General features: G+C 42.1%; 1 protein-coding gene across 1 annotated transcript in view; it reads left to right on the top strand.

Moving 5' to 3' along the window:
- Window positions 1–16,187, top strand: part of RANBP10 (RAN binding protein 10) — a 1,949,085-nt gene that overhangs the window by 95,004 nt on the left and 1,837,894 nt on the right. The gene's annotated exons all lie outside the window — the stretch shown is intronic.

Below are 16,187 nucleotides of genomic sequence, written 5' to 3'. Positions count from 1 at the left end.
CAACTTGGCACCATAAAAATTGACTGCCAATCATTAGTGGACCGGAGTTCCGCTGTGGCGACCCCTAACTGGGAAAAGCTGAAAAGACAAAACTAAGATGCTTCACAAGAGCCTGTCTTTTTCCTCCATTAAAATTCACGCCTCAGCCATTTCAGCTCATTATAGCACAGAACCTCCCCTCTTCTCTCATCCACTGCTCAAGCAGTTCCTCAGAGGGGCCAAACATTTGAGACCACCCAGGAGAGCTCCAACCCCAGCCAGGGACCTTAACTTTGTTTTGGAGAAACTCACTCTACCTCCTTTCGAGCCAGCTGCTACTGCAGACTTTCTATCTTGGAAAACAGCTTTCCTTTTAGCAATCACTTCAGATAGAAGGGTATCTGAATTACAGGCCCTTATGGCAGTGGAGCCTTTCATCATCTTTCATGCGGACAGGGTGTTCCTCAGAACCAACCCATCCTTCATGCCCAAGGTGGTATCCATTGTGGCTCTTAATCAGTCTGTTAATTTGCCAACCTTCTTTCCAAATCCACAGAGGGGGAAGGCTATTTCAAAACAAACCATTTCTAAATGGATAGACCATTGCATTCATTTCTGCTATAAGCACCATGGAAAACCTATTCCCCGGGGGATCAAACCTCACTCTACCAGGGCTGCATCTACCTCTACAGCCTTTCTCAGAGGCGTCCCTCCCAGGGGCATCCTAGAAGCTGGTACCTGGAGTTATGTGCATACTTTCACCAAGCATTATCATTTGCTAATTTTCTCTAAATCCAGAGCTGGCTTTGCCACTGCAGTCTTGCAGGGCCTTATAGCTGGTCCTAATGCTATCTAAATTCCGCCTCCCAACCATAGCTTTGGGAATCTATCCAAATGTAATGACTGCAACAGTGAAACACGAAGAACATGGTACAGTTGTGTACACTTACCATAAATGGAGATGTTCGAGTGTATTCACTGTTGCAGTCCTGGTTACCCTCCCTTCATCCCCCTAACTTCTTTTGGCTATACCTCTACTTTCCTTTACTATGCTTAAAAGCCTTTTTGGTGTATTTGCTTTTTTGTTGGAGGTATATCATTGTACTTTTATATTTAATTGCTCCCCATTAGGGGGGCACCTGACATCTGGGGCAAGAAAAACTGATGTAATGGCATCGGCTGCATGTTTTATATCCCTGACGTTTTGGAAGAAGGGACAGCAACCGACGCAGGACCCAAGACTGTTAATCAAGCCGACTGAGGGCTACCTACAAGCAGATAACCCAAATGTAATGAATGACTGCAACAGTGAATACACTCTAACATATACATTTATGGCAAGTGTACACAACTGTACTTTCTCTTCCTATTTCTTTTCCTGCCACTCTTCCCATCTTTATTGCTGTCCACTGTCCCCCTCCATCTTTCTTTAATGAGTTTTCTGCAAAGCCTGATGTAAGGTCTGAAAATAGTAAAAGCTATAGAAACTCAATGTTAACCAGCTAGTTATAGAAAACTGTAAATACTTATAAATGTAAATATTGTACCGTTTCTTCTGCCACCTCCTTTGCATTGTCCGTTTTGTTTCTGTCTTTTCTGTTATCACACTCGTATTACAAATTGCGTATTACTGTAAATGTGTTAAAATGCCCTGTTGGAGTTTTTCTCCTCGGCCCTCTGCTGAAAATGTTTTTTATGCCCATTTGGGCTTTCCAGGTTAAAAAAAAAAAGTCCAATAAATTTCTTTTTTTAAAAATCCCACCTTTTATTTCTTTTATATCTTAACAATGATAAAATGATTTACCTATGGGTTTAACCATTTTCAGTTTCCATTTTCTAGTAAGTGCATTTTTGGTTGCTAGTGGCATTAAACTTAAAGGTGTTACTATGTCTAGAGCTAGGTGTTTCAGATCCTGTATTCCAACTCAAAAGAATAGTTTTAGTTTTAATGGTTTTCTCCCATCATTTCTGACAGGAGTACTTTGTATGGATTTTTTTTTTAATTCTGCAAACTTATTGCGTTCTGTAAAACATGTTCTGAATTACCTTTCTCTTTCTCACCATACCTCCAGCATTATTTACCCGAGAAAAAAATTCTGAAGTCTGATTTTGGTATAAAAAGTACCTGTGGGAATACTTAGCAAAAAGTCTAAACCTTCTGGATTTTGTTGCATACGAGTCCTACAAATGTTCTCCTGATTTTCTTTTGTAGAATGCCTTTCCAGTCCCCCCCCCCCATTTTTTCCTAACCTTTTCTGATTCATTTTTATAGTAGTCAAATATATTGTATGCCTTACTAATTATCCGTTTTTTAACAGCAGTTTCTGTTCTAGTCTCCATTAAAAACTTAACCAGAGCTGGTCTTTTACTTGGCACTTGCTATCTCTTTGTCTCTGCCGATTTTCTGTTATTAATCCCTTGTAAGGAATGCAGTCTGTCTCCTGCAGTCCAAACATATGCTTTGTGTTATCCCTGTCTTATATTTCTGTTATCTTTCTTTCCTTAGTTATTTGATCCCGATACCTTGGTGCCATTTGAGCAGGACTCTTGACTGGAACAAACATGGATGCTTTGTGTGATGATATTGGCAAGTGCCAGCAAAGCCAGGAGCTTTGCAAGGAATATGTCCGTTGAATATCAAACTGGTTTATACCAGATGCTTTTGTTACAAATGTATTGGAACTTTATATCATTTGTATATCATACTGATTTGTACCGATGCTTGTGCTGAAAATGTGTTTGAGAGGGTTGCTTGTGTTAAAATGTATCAACAGTGTACCCTGCTGGAATGAAAAGAAATGTAAATGTATTATTGCAGCTGAATTAAATGTACCAGCTAGCTTACTTTAAGAAAAATAAGGGAAATGTAAATGAGCTGTTAAACCATTAAAATGATACCCCATCGTGCTGAATAGGACCGGAGATGCTAGGTCTAGGGAAAAAACATTTGTTCATTAGCAGTATTACTGTAAATGCCGTGAACATTTTGATGTGTATTGTAGCTATTTATGCTAAATTCCTGTCTCAGCTTCAAAGGGGAATACTGCAAGAACTTAGTCAGGTGACCAGATGAGGGCATTCTGCCAGCCCTCTTGGAAATTCTGTTTTAGATATTACAAATAGAACTCTCAGGGTATTGAGTATTCTTCTGTTTGGGTGCCTGACTACAAAGACTGCTCACGTATTTAATCTTGTCTTGCCCAAGTAAGGTATTAGGGAACAGTAAATCCTCATAGATTCAGTCAGGAATATAGTAAAGCTTAGTTTAGTGTTTTTTTTCTTTATTTATATGAGTCTGCCCATCAGTGTTAATTTCAATATTTTCTTTGATTTGACCTGCAGTTTACTGTAAATATATATTCAGTATTTTCATGTTCTTTTACTATTTACTGTAAAATATATTTAAAACTTTTATTGTGGCTGGTCCTTGTCAAAAGTATCTAACCTTTGAGAGTACTTGTATTCATTTGGTGACACTGCGTGGGCCACTGCAGAAGGCCTAGCTGTCTTGATCAACTACTGCCATTTGTATTGGTATTAATATTAGTATAATTGGACACCCTTTGTTAAGGGCCTTAGAGTAGCTGATTGTGGAGTGTCTGGTGGTGCTGGTAACTACCTTATGGTCTGGGCAGAAGGGGGCATAGCTAGTAAACCTGTGCTAGCCTTTCCCAGGTGTGCCAGCTACTTGGGGTAGGGACACGAAGCACTGGGTTTACAGAGTGGGTGCTGGAGGACTTGGCTTTTACACTCTGCTGAGGACCTAACTCTACAGTTGTACCAGTGGGGAGTCTTACTGGGGACCTGGAGGGAGACGGAGACATCCAGACTCTGGGGTGTGTGTTCCCTGTGTGCTCTTAAGGGAAGTTCTATTTGATGCAGTGAGTGTACCCATTTGTATTCCAAGGTGACATCCCTCTGCAGTGTCAGTGGTGAGGATTCAGGCTCCTTGATTTCTGGCCCAGCGTGGGGATGTCGCACATTGGTGGCCATCACATATTGGTAGCAGGGGTGGGCATCAAGCCTTGCATTACCAGAGTAATTGCCAACCTAGGCAATGATGATCTGCAAAATCAGGGATTCCACAGTCTTCCTGCAGGGGGTTCACTGCAGAATCCTTGTTTTTGCTTGCCTTGTTCAACTTTGTAGTGTCAGGCTCTCAGACAGATCAGGTCAATAAGGGAGATAGTAACCAGAGTCTACAGCACTCTTTTTCGTATCTTCCACAAGATCTATTTTTGTTCCCTATCCTGTCAAAAGATGGCAACAAAACTGCAAGTTGGGTAAATATGTCAAACTAAAGAGCCAGACCAGAAAGTTCCAGAATTTATTTAAGGTTCTTTTTGGGCATCCAAAAACACTGGACCTTGGGTCCATCCTAGAGCAAAGTGGCCCCACAAAGGAGTCACTTAAGGGAGGGATTACTTGCTGCAGCTGTCGTGGTCCTTGATATATCAGTGAAAGTGAAAACTGCAGTCTCAGCTGAAGCTGTTGTAATCTCAGATTTCCGTATGATATCACCTTGATCCATTGACCTGTGTCGTTGGCCTCTGCCAGCATAGGATTTCATCCTTGCAAACTGAGGTTTTGTCCTCTACTTCAGTCAATAGCAGCTTTGTGTTTGACTTAGAGGGCTCATTGCTATGACACTTTTTCTGACTAGCCCTGTGCAAACACTTAAGTGACTGTGTAAACTCTGCTCTCCCTGACCAGATCAAAACCAGGTGTTCCTTAAAAACAAGCCACTGTAGTGGACTTAAAGTATAAACAGGTTGTATAATAAGAGGAAGAAACTGTTGTCCAAAAGCAAGCGGGATATCATTCTGCAGAGGAAGAGTTCCCTCCTAAGTCTAAACAAGAAAATCAGAAATCTTAAGTCTTCTAAAGCAAATTATAAAACTAAAATCTCATCCCTAGCTAAGGATAATCATAAGACATTCTTTAACTACTTCTGAAAGGGAATGCCTAGCTTTGTGCCAAACTAGTTGTAGATGGGATCACTCCTACTACACCAAAAGATATTACCAACCTGCTAGCTGACAGATTCATTACAAACTTCACCCTCCCATCGCCACCTACCATATCCCAAAGCATACCTGACACCAGTCCTCTGCCTAGTATCTCTAGAGAATAGGTCATCTCAGCACTTGCCAAGGCCAGAAACACTGCCTCAGTGGGACCACTTAATATTCCAAGTTGTTTACTAAACTATCTCAAGCAAGACCTAGCAGGCCCACTTGGCGTTCTCTTTAATCATGGCTGAGAACTGGCTGTGTTCCTGCAAAATGGAGAATAGCAGCAGTAATCCCCTTGCACAAAGGGGGGGGGGTCATCAACTGACCCTGGGAACTACAGACCCACAAGTCTAACCAGCCTCATCTGTAAGTCCATGGAAAGAATTATCATGATCCTTAACAAGGACGTAGGTGACCTCCAAACTCTGGACCCAACCCAGCTTGGCTTCATTTGGTAAATCATGCTTATTAAACCTGGTAGACTTCTTTGAGAATGTCATCAAAGCCATGGACGAAGGTAAGACTGTGCACGCAGCCTATTTCGACCTTGCCAAGGCTTTCAACACAATTCCCCACTTTGGCATCATTGAGAAACTCCATGGCTCACCGACAGAATGTACTCTGTGAAAATTGGTAGTCCACCTCCACCAGTAGACCCATCACCAGTGGAGTACCAAAGGGATATGTGCTGGGCCCCTTACTGTTTGGACTGAACTTCTGAGAAGTAGATGCCAAAGTAGACTGACTTTGGCTCACCAGGTTTGCTGATGGTTGCAAACTGGGAGCAATCATTAAGTTCCTCAGTGATGTCAACATATTACTAGAAGGGCTAACACAAACAAATGATTAGTACCAAAGCCATGGTCTAAAACTAAATGCAGAAAAATGCATTTGGCAAAAAAGGAATTCCCTACAAATTACAGTATTGACAGCACCCTCTTGAGTTCCAACCCAGTGGTGTGAGACATGGAAACCCAGTTTGATAGCAGGCTGAACTTTGACCATCACGTTTCCACAGTGGTAAGGAAAGCCGCCTACGTAGCGTACCTCAAGCAAGGTAATAGCATCTGAGTCGAGGGATGTTAGTACTTCACTGTACTTGACCCTTATCAGACCATTAATAGTGTAATGCACCCTTTTGCATGTACCTCACCTGACATCTGCAGCAGCTGGAGAAACTTCAGAGGTTTCTTATTAACAAATAAAATACAGGGACTCCAAACCATGACCTGCATGGATGGGCTATAGGCTGCTGAGAGCTGACTTGTGCCTGGCCTATAGGGCAGTCTCCAACCCTGCCCTGATGGAAATGCTGAACATCTGCAAGTCATCTGGTGTAAGAGTCACTAGCTCTAGGGAGCTCTAGTCTAGCTTGTGACATTAGCAGAACATGCTGGACAGATGGATACGTCTCCCAGAGACTGACGCTAATCTGGAATAGACTTCCTATTCATGTAAAACAGAGCTCCTCACGAACCCTATTCAGGCGCAACCTAGATAATTGATTGGGAGACTGTAAATTCACTCCTGGGGTGGCACCCTTGCCCCTCATGGACAGGGGTGGTCGGTGTTGATCATAGACCCGCTACGTTCATAAATTCATTCTGCAAACTACCCAAAAAGAGCAAATGGGGATACTTCAGATTAACATGGCTAGTTTTGAAAAGGCTCTAGGGCCGCTAGCCTCGTAACCACCTATGAACTTGTATGGGAGTTCAGTGGATCCTCCGGATCCAGTGATGATATAACTTTGACCCTGTCTTTTCTGGTCAGGTTTTCTCAAGTGTGCTGTCAGTGTTTCAGTGGTAATTGCACCTGAACAGTGAAGTGTCATGACCCTTATCTCTTCCTTTATGAATGGTCACCATGGACACAGAAGGTAGAGGTTGGCTGTTTAGAACATGCAGTCTAAGGAACTTGGTCCCATCAACAGGCATCTTTGTCTATCAGTGCCCTGGCAAAATGGGTGGTAGTTTTGATGATGCAGATTTATACGATCTGTTCCCCAGGGTGAGATTATCATCCATTTGTATAGTATGGCCGTAAGGGTGGGCAGGGTGCAGATGAGGGCCCATACTTGCGCTGTATTTGAGGTGGCTTTATGGCTGTGGGAGTGGGCTATATCTACTCGGCACTTTCTGATAGCAGTGCATATTCCTGGTCAGGTCAACTCATTTGTGGACAAGTTCAGCTTGTGTCTGCTAATACCTCTCGAGTGATCTCCATCACAGCCTGCATAGAGCATCATTTTTTGCCACTAAATCAATCTTGCATCTCTAACCAATACAAAATATAGCAGCAACTTTTTTTTTTCTTATCCCTCTTTGAGGACAGACTTCCTGGGACACTGATCTACAAATTTTTCACCCATTTCCCCTTTAGAAGAAGTTCCTACAGAAAGCCAAATTGTACTGGTGATAGTAATTGTCATAGCTCAATTCTGGCCCTGAGAAGTTTGGCTCCTTCTGCTGTGTCCTTCTATTCTACAGAGCGATTCTCTACTTGGACTCACAAGGGCCCCCTTTTACAGTGCTGCAATGTAATTAATAGGCCAAAGACCTTAAACAAGGTCATTACAAGCTCTACTCCAAATGGGCCTAGGTGAATCTATCACATACCCAGAAAAGCAAGGGAAAAAACACACTACAAACTAAACACCATACTGCTGGAAAAAAATTTCAAAACTTTTAATAGCTTTGCAATTTTGTCCCAGACAATTCAGGAACATCTTCAGAGTTACAGTACTTTCATCCATGTTGTTCATGTATTTGAACCCCCAATCAAAATTGGCCATTAAGTAAAAATGCAAAAGAACTCTGAAAGCACTGTAACACATGCTCAACCAGCATCAAAAATACATAAAAAGTCAATTCAGTCATTAAGTATTATCCATTGTAACAATGCGTCTTTACTTACATGCTATAAAATATCCTCCTTGGATGCAACCTTAAGCTTCAACATGCTTAAAGTGTGTGTGTGTGTGTATGTGTGTGTGTGTGTGTGTGTGTGTGTGTGTGTGTGTGTGTTATATCTGTCACTTTGTAAGTGCTTAAGTCCGTAACCACAGGTGTGAGTCAAAAAAATATGCATAAAAAATACATGTGCGTATAGAAAATGCATACTTGCATAAAGACATATGCAAAATATATATAAATGTATGCAATAAAAAAGTAACTACCCAGATATTCCCGTCATACATTTGCTACCTTTGTTTCAATACACTGTAAATAGAAATGCATGTGATCTGATGTCTTTTCTGTCCATCTTTAGGATCCTAGGAGGATTACTAGGCCATCGACCTGAAGGTCATTTTAAGCCTAGCTATTTCAACCCAATGTAATACTGTAGAGGTACTAGTCAGTACCCAATATTGCATTTAGTGATGACTGTCCATGTCCAGGAGGGTTGTGGGGTGCTATCCATGGTAAGAATTTATGGTGCCCCATCCACTCATCCAGGATCCTCTTGAACAGTATCATAGAGGTGCCCTGTTTTGCATGAATTGGTAGCCTGTTCCAAAGACATGGCAGTCTCTGGGAGGTAAATCTGTCCCTCCAGCGTGTCCTGTTTGTCACAGGCCATATTTAAGTCGCTGGAATGGGTGGCCCTAGACCCATTTGATTTACAGATATGCAGTAAGTTCATGAAGTTTGAGTCTTGGGTTGCTCTGCAGGCCAGGCATAAGTCTCCCCTAAGAACTCTGTGATACGGGGTATAGTGACAAGGATTTGTCGGTCCGTGTAAGTACATGCTGGAGGCCCTTGATCATCTTTTTTAGAAACCTCTGAGGTGTCCCTAATTGCTGTAGGTGCTTAGTATAGTACATACCGAATGGGGCTTTGTACTCCATTATGGGCCAGATAAGTGCCGAGTACAAGGGGGTTATAACTTCTTTTGCTCTTGAGGCAATGCTTTTACTAATAAAGTGAGCCATGTGGAAAGCTTTCTTTACAATGGTAACACATGTTGATCGAAAGTAAAGGTTGCGGTCAACCTGTGATCCCAGGTCCTTTGCCACTTCATGGGTACTTGGGGTATTGTTATTGATTTGATAGTGTGAAGGGACATTGTTTGTGCTGAAGGGAATGGTAATGCATTCCTTTGCTTTCAGTTTGGGACTGAGACTAATACACCAGTCGTTGGTCTGTGTGAGACCATCCTGAAGTATACTGACATCCATTTGGGGATTAAGTGATTGCACCTAGTTTGCAGTTGTCTGCAAACTTTAGCCACAACCCTTTAGTTTTGACGTGAAATTCTGAGGAAGTTTATATCAAACAATAGGGGGCCCAGCACTGACCCCTGTGGCACCCCACTGGTAACAGGTGTGCTGGTTGATGTGTAGTCACCCACTTTGATAGTGTGTGTCTGGTTTGTGAGCTAGTTGGCAGCCCATCTTACAACTAAGGGGTTTACATTCGGTTTGCTAAGTTTATTGGTAATGCCTGAATGTGAGATTGTGTTGAAAGCCTTTGCCAAGACTTCATATGCTGTGTGCACAGATTTGCCCTCATCAGTTGCCTTGGTCACACTTTCAAAGAAATCCACCAAATTTAACTGGCAGGACCTGCCCTTCACAAATCTGAATTGGGTAGGATCCAGGGTTTGGGGGTCACCTATGTCTTTATTTATGAGGTCCATAATGATGATCCATGACCTTACAGATGAGGCTGGTTAGGCTTATGGGGTCTGTTGCTATGCCGCTGTTGGGGAGGGGAATAACTTAGCTGTTCTTCATTCGGCAGGAACAAAGCCTGTGGTTAGGCTGTGATTGAAAAGGTACTTGGTGGTGATGCTAGTTCATGTTAGCCTGTTTAGAAGACAGCCTGGGATGTCATCTGGTCCCATAGAGGCCATGTTCTTTCACTTGGACAGGGCTTTGAGGACCTGCTCTTCAGATATGTAAGATGGGGGGGGGGGTTGTAAGTTAGGAGGGGATAAGGGGGTGAAATTTTCGCCAAACCTGTCTGCTAGCAAGTTTGCTCTCTCTGTGGGATCAGAGTGTGAGATGCCATTGGCCACCAGTTCTGCACATGCTTTGGTCCTACCCTTTAGGTTACATAAATAGCTGTAGAAGGCCTTATGGTTATCCTTGGCAGTACTTGCTACGTTTCTCTCAAAGGAGCTGTTTGAGGATTTGACAAGTCTTATTTGCCTGTTAAGGCTGAGGAGGGTGCTTTTTCATTGTTTGGTCCTTGCTTTTGTTTTCTTGGACAGCAACTTTTTGCATTTATTGTAGAGTTTGTTGATGCTGGAAGTCCACCATGGCAGCTTGATTTTACTTGGGGCTCTGGCTTTGATTCCATCTGGTACAGCCAAGTATATACACTTATGCAAGTTATTTGTACAGGGCTTTAGTGTAAGCTTTGGCATAGTTACCACTTTCAGCTTGGGGTGGGGCTTAGAATGCATTTATACCTTCACCTAGGAGGGTATAGTTTTGCCTTGGTACATTTTTTAGTTTGATTTCACCGTTTACAAGTTCTGGTGTTGGTGTCAGTTCAAAGATGACTGATTTGTGGTCAGTTTTAACCAGTGAGGGTCCAACAGTTGCAGCAGTGCACCTGTTTGGCATGTTGGTAAGGACCAGATCTAGAATGTTTGCTCCTCTTGAGTTATGGACAGTTTGCTCCAGGGCATTTAAATTCACAGAATCAAGGAACTTTTTGTGCTTATGAGTTTGGGATAGAGTAGGTTTCCCAGTGGATGGTGGGATAATTGAAATCACCAATAACCCATATGTTTGGTAAAATTTGGATCGTCTTCAGTTTGGTTGAGTAGGCTTTGTGGTTGTCGTTACCCATGGTGGGGGATCTGTAACTGGTTAGGACTTGAATTGGGGCTCTTAACCCACCGTTACCTGGACCTGGAGTAACTCCATGGAGTTGTCCAGTCTAACTAGACATGAAGTGAATTCATATCTAATATAGATTGAAACACTGCTTTCTTTGGTTTTCCCATGTTCATTTTGCAGTCTAAAGGTATAGAAGGCATTGTAGCCTTGCAGGGCTGGGGTACTCTGAGGCCTTAAACCAGGTTTCTCTGACTGCAGAGACATCTACATCTTCTGGCGACACAACTGCTTCCAGGGAGTGCAGTTTTTGGTTTAAGCTCCTAGCATTTAGCAGCATGAATCTTACTTTGTTCTTATTTTGTTAATTTCATGTTGGTAATGTTATTTTCAAGACCTTGCCTTAAAAAGGCACTATGGGGAAGGCAAGAGCCATTGCCAGTAGCCAAAAGCCTAGGGGTGCTAGGTGCAAACCATCTCTGGCAAAGCAGCAAGGTTTGTTGACCTTGGCTTCCCAGGCAGACAGGAACTGGATCCCCATGGAATGATACCAAAAACTAAGCCAATTATTGAAATCAATTATTTTTTGGTTTATACTATGGCATCATTCTAGGTGAAGGTAGTATGCTGCTCAAGCCTGGGGACATACCTGCCTGGGACACATACTCCAAGACCTCGATCGTATCTCTCTTCATGATAGTCCAGTAAGGTAAATTTCCGGTCATTCACACGAACATGAACTATGACAGAGTCATAACAGTACTTGTTGCTGAGAGACCTGAGTGCATGCATGATTTGGTGAATCCTGGCATCGGACAGGCAGCTGACTGTGACTTACTCCTTGTCCAAACTGGTGTGTAGGACATTGTGTATCTCACTATTGAGTCTCCAAACTTGGTTTTTGAGTGTTGTGCCTTACGGGCATATGGGTCTTCAGATCTGAAGACATGTACGTTAGGAAAGACAGAAATGGGACAACACAGATCTGTTATGGTGAATACATAACTTTCATTTCAAGCCCGCTTCCACAGGTGTTGATCCTTCACTGCCAGATTAATTCCTTGTATTCCAAAAAAAAAAAAAAAAGTGTTTCATCATCTTCACATTCATTGACTGTCTGTAAAATAACTTGGACATCAGACATTATAGAGTGCATCGCTCATTCGTTTCTAACACATATGACAAGAAGGCTGGGATTTTCGTTTAGATGCTTTAGTACATAGAAACACATCATGATGGATAGCACCATCATAAAATACGAGGAAATTAATTAACAGACGGATGTTGCGTACATATATACATGCTTACATCTCAACGGCTAACTACAAAATGGCAGTCAGACTTGCACATGCTCAGTATTCATTCACTTGTGCAAGCTCTTTGATAGCTTCTTAAAGGTGTATACATACACTTAGATCTACAGCCTCCCTCTTCAAAAGATTGCCCTTTGAAAAAACAATATTCGAGTTACACATGCATTACTATATACATTAGAAACAAAACGGTGTTCATGTCCAAGTTGCTTGATATCTGCTCCCAAGGTTTAGAGATGTGACCGTATCTGGTAACAACAGTTGGGACCAAGTTTAGCAACAGGGACAGTCTTTGGTGCACAACTCATATCGGGAACTTCTGGATTCGTCATAGGAATGGAAATGTCCTTTGGAACTTTCTCCAGAATTGGAGCACTGGACAACTTACTCTGAGATGTTCTTTCTCACAGGCTGTGTGCTGTGGTATAGGCTGGGACACTGGTCTCAAATGTTTCCGATTCCACCTAAAAAAAATGCTGCTCCTGATTCCACAATGTACAATCTCTGCTCTGGACCAGTATTCTTCACAACACCATCCGATCATAACCTTTGGACTTCCGCATCCTTACCACTTCTCCCTCTTGTAATGAATTGAGTGGTTTACTGGTCCTCTGGGTTAAACGCTTCAACAGATTGGCTTTCACTAACCTCTTCTTGACAAATAGAACCAACAATTGACTACTGATTGGTAATGTGGTTCTGATTTGTCTCAAAGTCTCTAAGCAGGTGAATCAAGATGTTTATCACAAGGAGCATTTCTGAGATTCAAAAGATTCAGGAAAATATCACTATTGTCTTGTTTTGACTTGTCTAGTAATTGCTTTGCACTTTGAACTGCATGCTCTGCCAAACCATTTGATTACGAGCACTCAGGACTACTTGTGACGTGAGTAAAGTCCCATTCTTCAGCAAATCTTTTGAACTGTTGGCTTGTAAACTGCATGCCAATATCAGAAATAACTTTGTGCGGGCTCGTACATGGGAGTCTGGTTTAGCTGAAGTGGTTCCTTCTGTTGATGTGGCTTTGTACTGTTAACACACTGAACAAGATGAAAGTGCTATCTCAAGGTATTGTGACATAGAAGGCCCTTCTCTTGGTAGAATCGACTCCTGGGTGACCATGATGCAAGATAGTAATGTATTTTGGTTGCAAAGGCTTTGGAACAATTACTTTCAGACCTTTCATTATGATACCTTTGTCAGACAAAATCTCATCTCTGTAAGGAAAATAAGGTTGCACTTCTTGAGGTAAACTAGATTGCTCTGACTGCCATCAGTGATTGATAAAGTGGTTGAGCCTCTGTAAAACTGGATCTGTGGCTGTATGGTCTCTCAGTTCTTCAAAATATGTAGAAGAAAAATTTCTCATTTCCAAGACTTCAAAAATCAAAGGTCTCATTCTCATACTGTTGTGTGTTATTTCTGGGCAATCTGGATAATGTGTCAGCAGGATAAAGAAGTTTGCCTTTCTTGTAGACAAGATTAAAATTGTACTTCTGCAATCTCAGCATCATACGTTGCAGTCTGGCTGGAGCTGAATGCATTGGCTTTCTCAAGATTGTGACTAGTGGTTGGTGGTATGTTTCGATCTGGATAGGTCTAACATAAATATAATCATGGAACTTCAAACATGCAAACACAATTGCCCAAAGCTGTTTCTCGATCTAGGCATACAGTATCTCAGTTTGGGTAAGAGTTCTCGATGCGTAGGCAACAAGTTGATCCTCCTTGTAGAATGACTGCACCAAGACCAAATTTCGAAGCATCACAGGAAAGTTTAACTGGTTTGTGAACATCATAGCATCTGAGAGTTGGTGGACTAGCAGTTCTTTGTTTCAGGACATTAAATGCTGTTTGGTGTTGCTCTAACCAAGACCAGGATGCATCTTTGCGTGTCAGCTCTCTGAGTGGTGCTGAAAGTTCGCTCAAGTCTGGAATGAACTTGCCTAGGTAGTTGACCAAGCCAAGAAAATGTAACAGGGCTTGAACATGGTCTGGAGCTGGCATGTCAAGAATGGCTGTTTTGTTTTGAAGGGTCTGGTCGTAAGCCTGTGCTCTTAAATCAGTGACCAACATTAGTAATTTCTTGTAGCTTGAACTTGCATTTCTGTGAATTGAGATTAAGATTCACTTGGCGTGCCCTTTCCAGAACTTTTCTGATTTTTCTATTATGTTCTGCTTCATCACAATCTTCTACTAGGATGTCGTCTACAATGATAGCACAAGGATACCCAGAAAAAAGTTGCTCCATTGCTTGTTGAAAGACTACACCTGCAGAATTTAACCCAAATGGCATTCTTAAAAATCTGTCCCTGCCAAACTGGGTATTGAAAGTAATGACCAGTGATAATTTTTTGTCAAGCTGAATTTGCCAAAATGAACTCTTTGCATCTAAGACAGAAAAAATAGTGGCATTTGGCATTAAGGCTGCGACTTCTTCCACTGTGCGCATTGGATGATGTCTTTTTTTACCTCTTTTGTTCAAATCTCATGGGTCAGTACATATTCTGATGTCATCTGAGCTTTTCTTATGAGCTACCACCATGGAAGATACCCATTCAGTTGGAGTTTCAACTGGACAAATCACACCTTGTTGCACCACTTTATGTAACTCTGCTTTGACTCTGTCCTGCATGACTATTGGAACTTTACGCGCTGGCCTGATATCTGGACTGACCTCTGGGTGTAACTTCATGGAGTACACAACTGGAAGTTTGCCTAGCTTGTCGTCAAACAGATCTGTAAAAGTAGAAAAAAATGTACAGAGCAAAATTAGAGTAGTGGTCTTTTAAGCTGGCATGGTGGACTTCCTTATTAAACGAAAGCAGTCCCATTTTCAAACCCTCTCCGAGCCTTAATAATGACTGGATGTGCGTCTTGACCACATAAAATTAATAAGTTGTAGCTTCTTCCAGCAGAGTAACATGAAAGCACTACTGAGCCTTTGGCTTGAATTTCTTCACCTCTGTTAGCAACAAGCTTCACACACCTTGCCAAATCAAGCCTTTCACGTTTACGTACTCGAGCAAATGTTTCTGCTGACATAACATTGCACTTGGGACCTGTGTTAACTTTGAGCTCTGTTTGCCATTTGTCCAAACATTACAGAACACTTCATTCTTTGCTCTTAAATCTACCGCATTAACTGTTTCATGAAGCACTGACACACCATCAACATAAAGAGCAGCCTGCGACCCTAAAAGTCATAGCTTTCTAATTGATGAACTAATTTCTTAAAATGTATCCTTTTAATAAAAGAATGTGGGCCTTTTGATTTAGCAAAACTTTTGAAATGTCATTTATTACGTTTGTGGCATTGCTGACCAAAAGCTAAACATTTTTCCCTTTTAGGTTCATGACTTCCACAATTACAACAGTTGGCAATGAAACTAGGTATATGCCCATGCTTTGAGTTTGCTGACAAACTCTCATGCTTCACTGAGACTGTGTGTATTCTGAAATTTGCTAGAAAGTTCTGGGGCTTACCAGTGAGTGCTGCAGGGGGTTACAGTTGCTGCTGTTTGCTTGGGCGTGTTTCTTTTAATCACGTGCTGCATACCATCAACATGAGCTTTGTCACTGTGCCTTTTAGAGTTGATTTTCTTCGTGTTTCACTGTTGCAGTCATCACTTGTGAGGTTATTCCTGGTGGGTAGCCTTCAGCCGGCCTGAGTACCAGAGTAAAGATGGTCCTTCCTGCATCAGCTGCAGATCGCCAGGGTCTGACGTCAGGTCGTCAGTGGTATAAAGCAAGGCAGCTTACGCCATTACATCAGTCTTTCTTGCTGTGGAGCCAGAAGCAGTTTGCGGGTGGGTCTGTCGGCTGCTGCCAGAGTGAAATAGAAAACAAATTAAGCTAAGTACCCCATTGGGGATCTTTTTCTTGCACTAACTGGGCCCGAAAAAGAAAATAATTGTCTCCACTGTGGAAAACAAATACCACACCGAGACTTCCATAAAATGTGTGTAACCTATTTAGGCCCAGACCACGACGTCCCCGAATGTCGGTTCTGCGCTCTTTTTAATGCTAGGACAATTTGCCGTAGAGCAGAATTTGTAGCTAGACATTTAAAAGATGGTCCTTCACAGT

This window comes from Protopterus annectens, chromosome 8.part0 (genome assembly GCF_019279795.1).
Source record: "Protopterus annectens isolate FY-2018-M chromosome 8.part0, PAN1.0, whole genome shotgun sequence".
NCBI lineage: Eukaryota > Metazoa > Chordata > Ceratodontiformes > Protopteridae > Protopterus > Protopterus annectens.
This window is presented reverse-complemented; position numbering and strand designations above follow the sequence as displayed.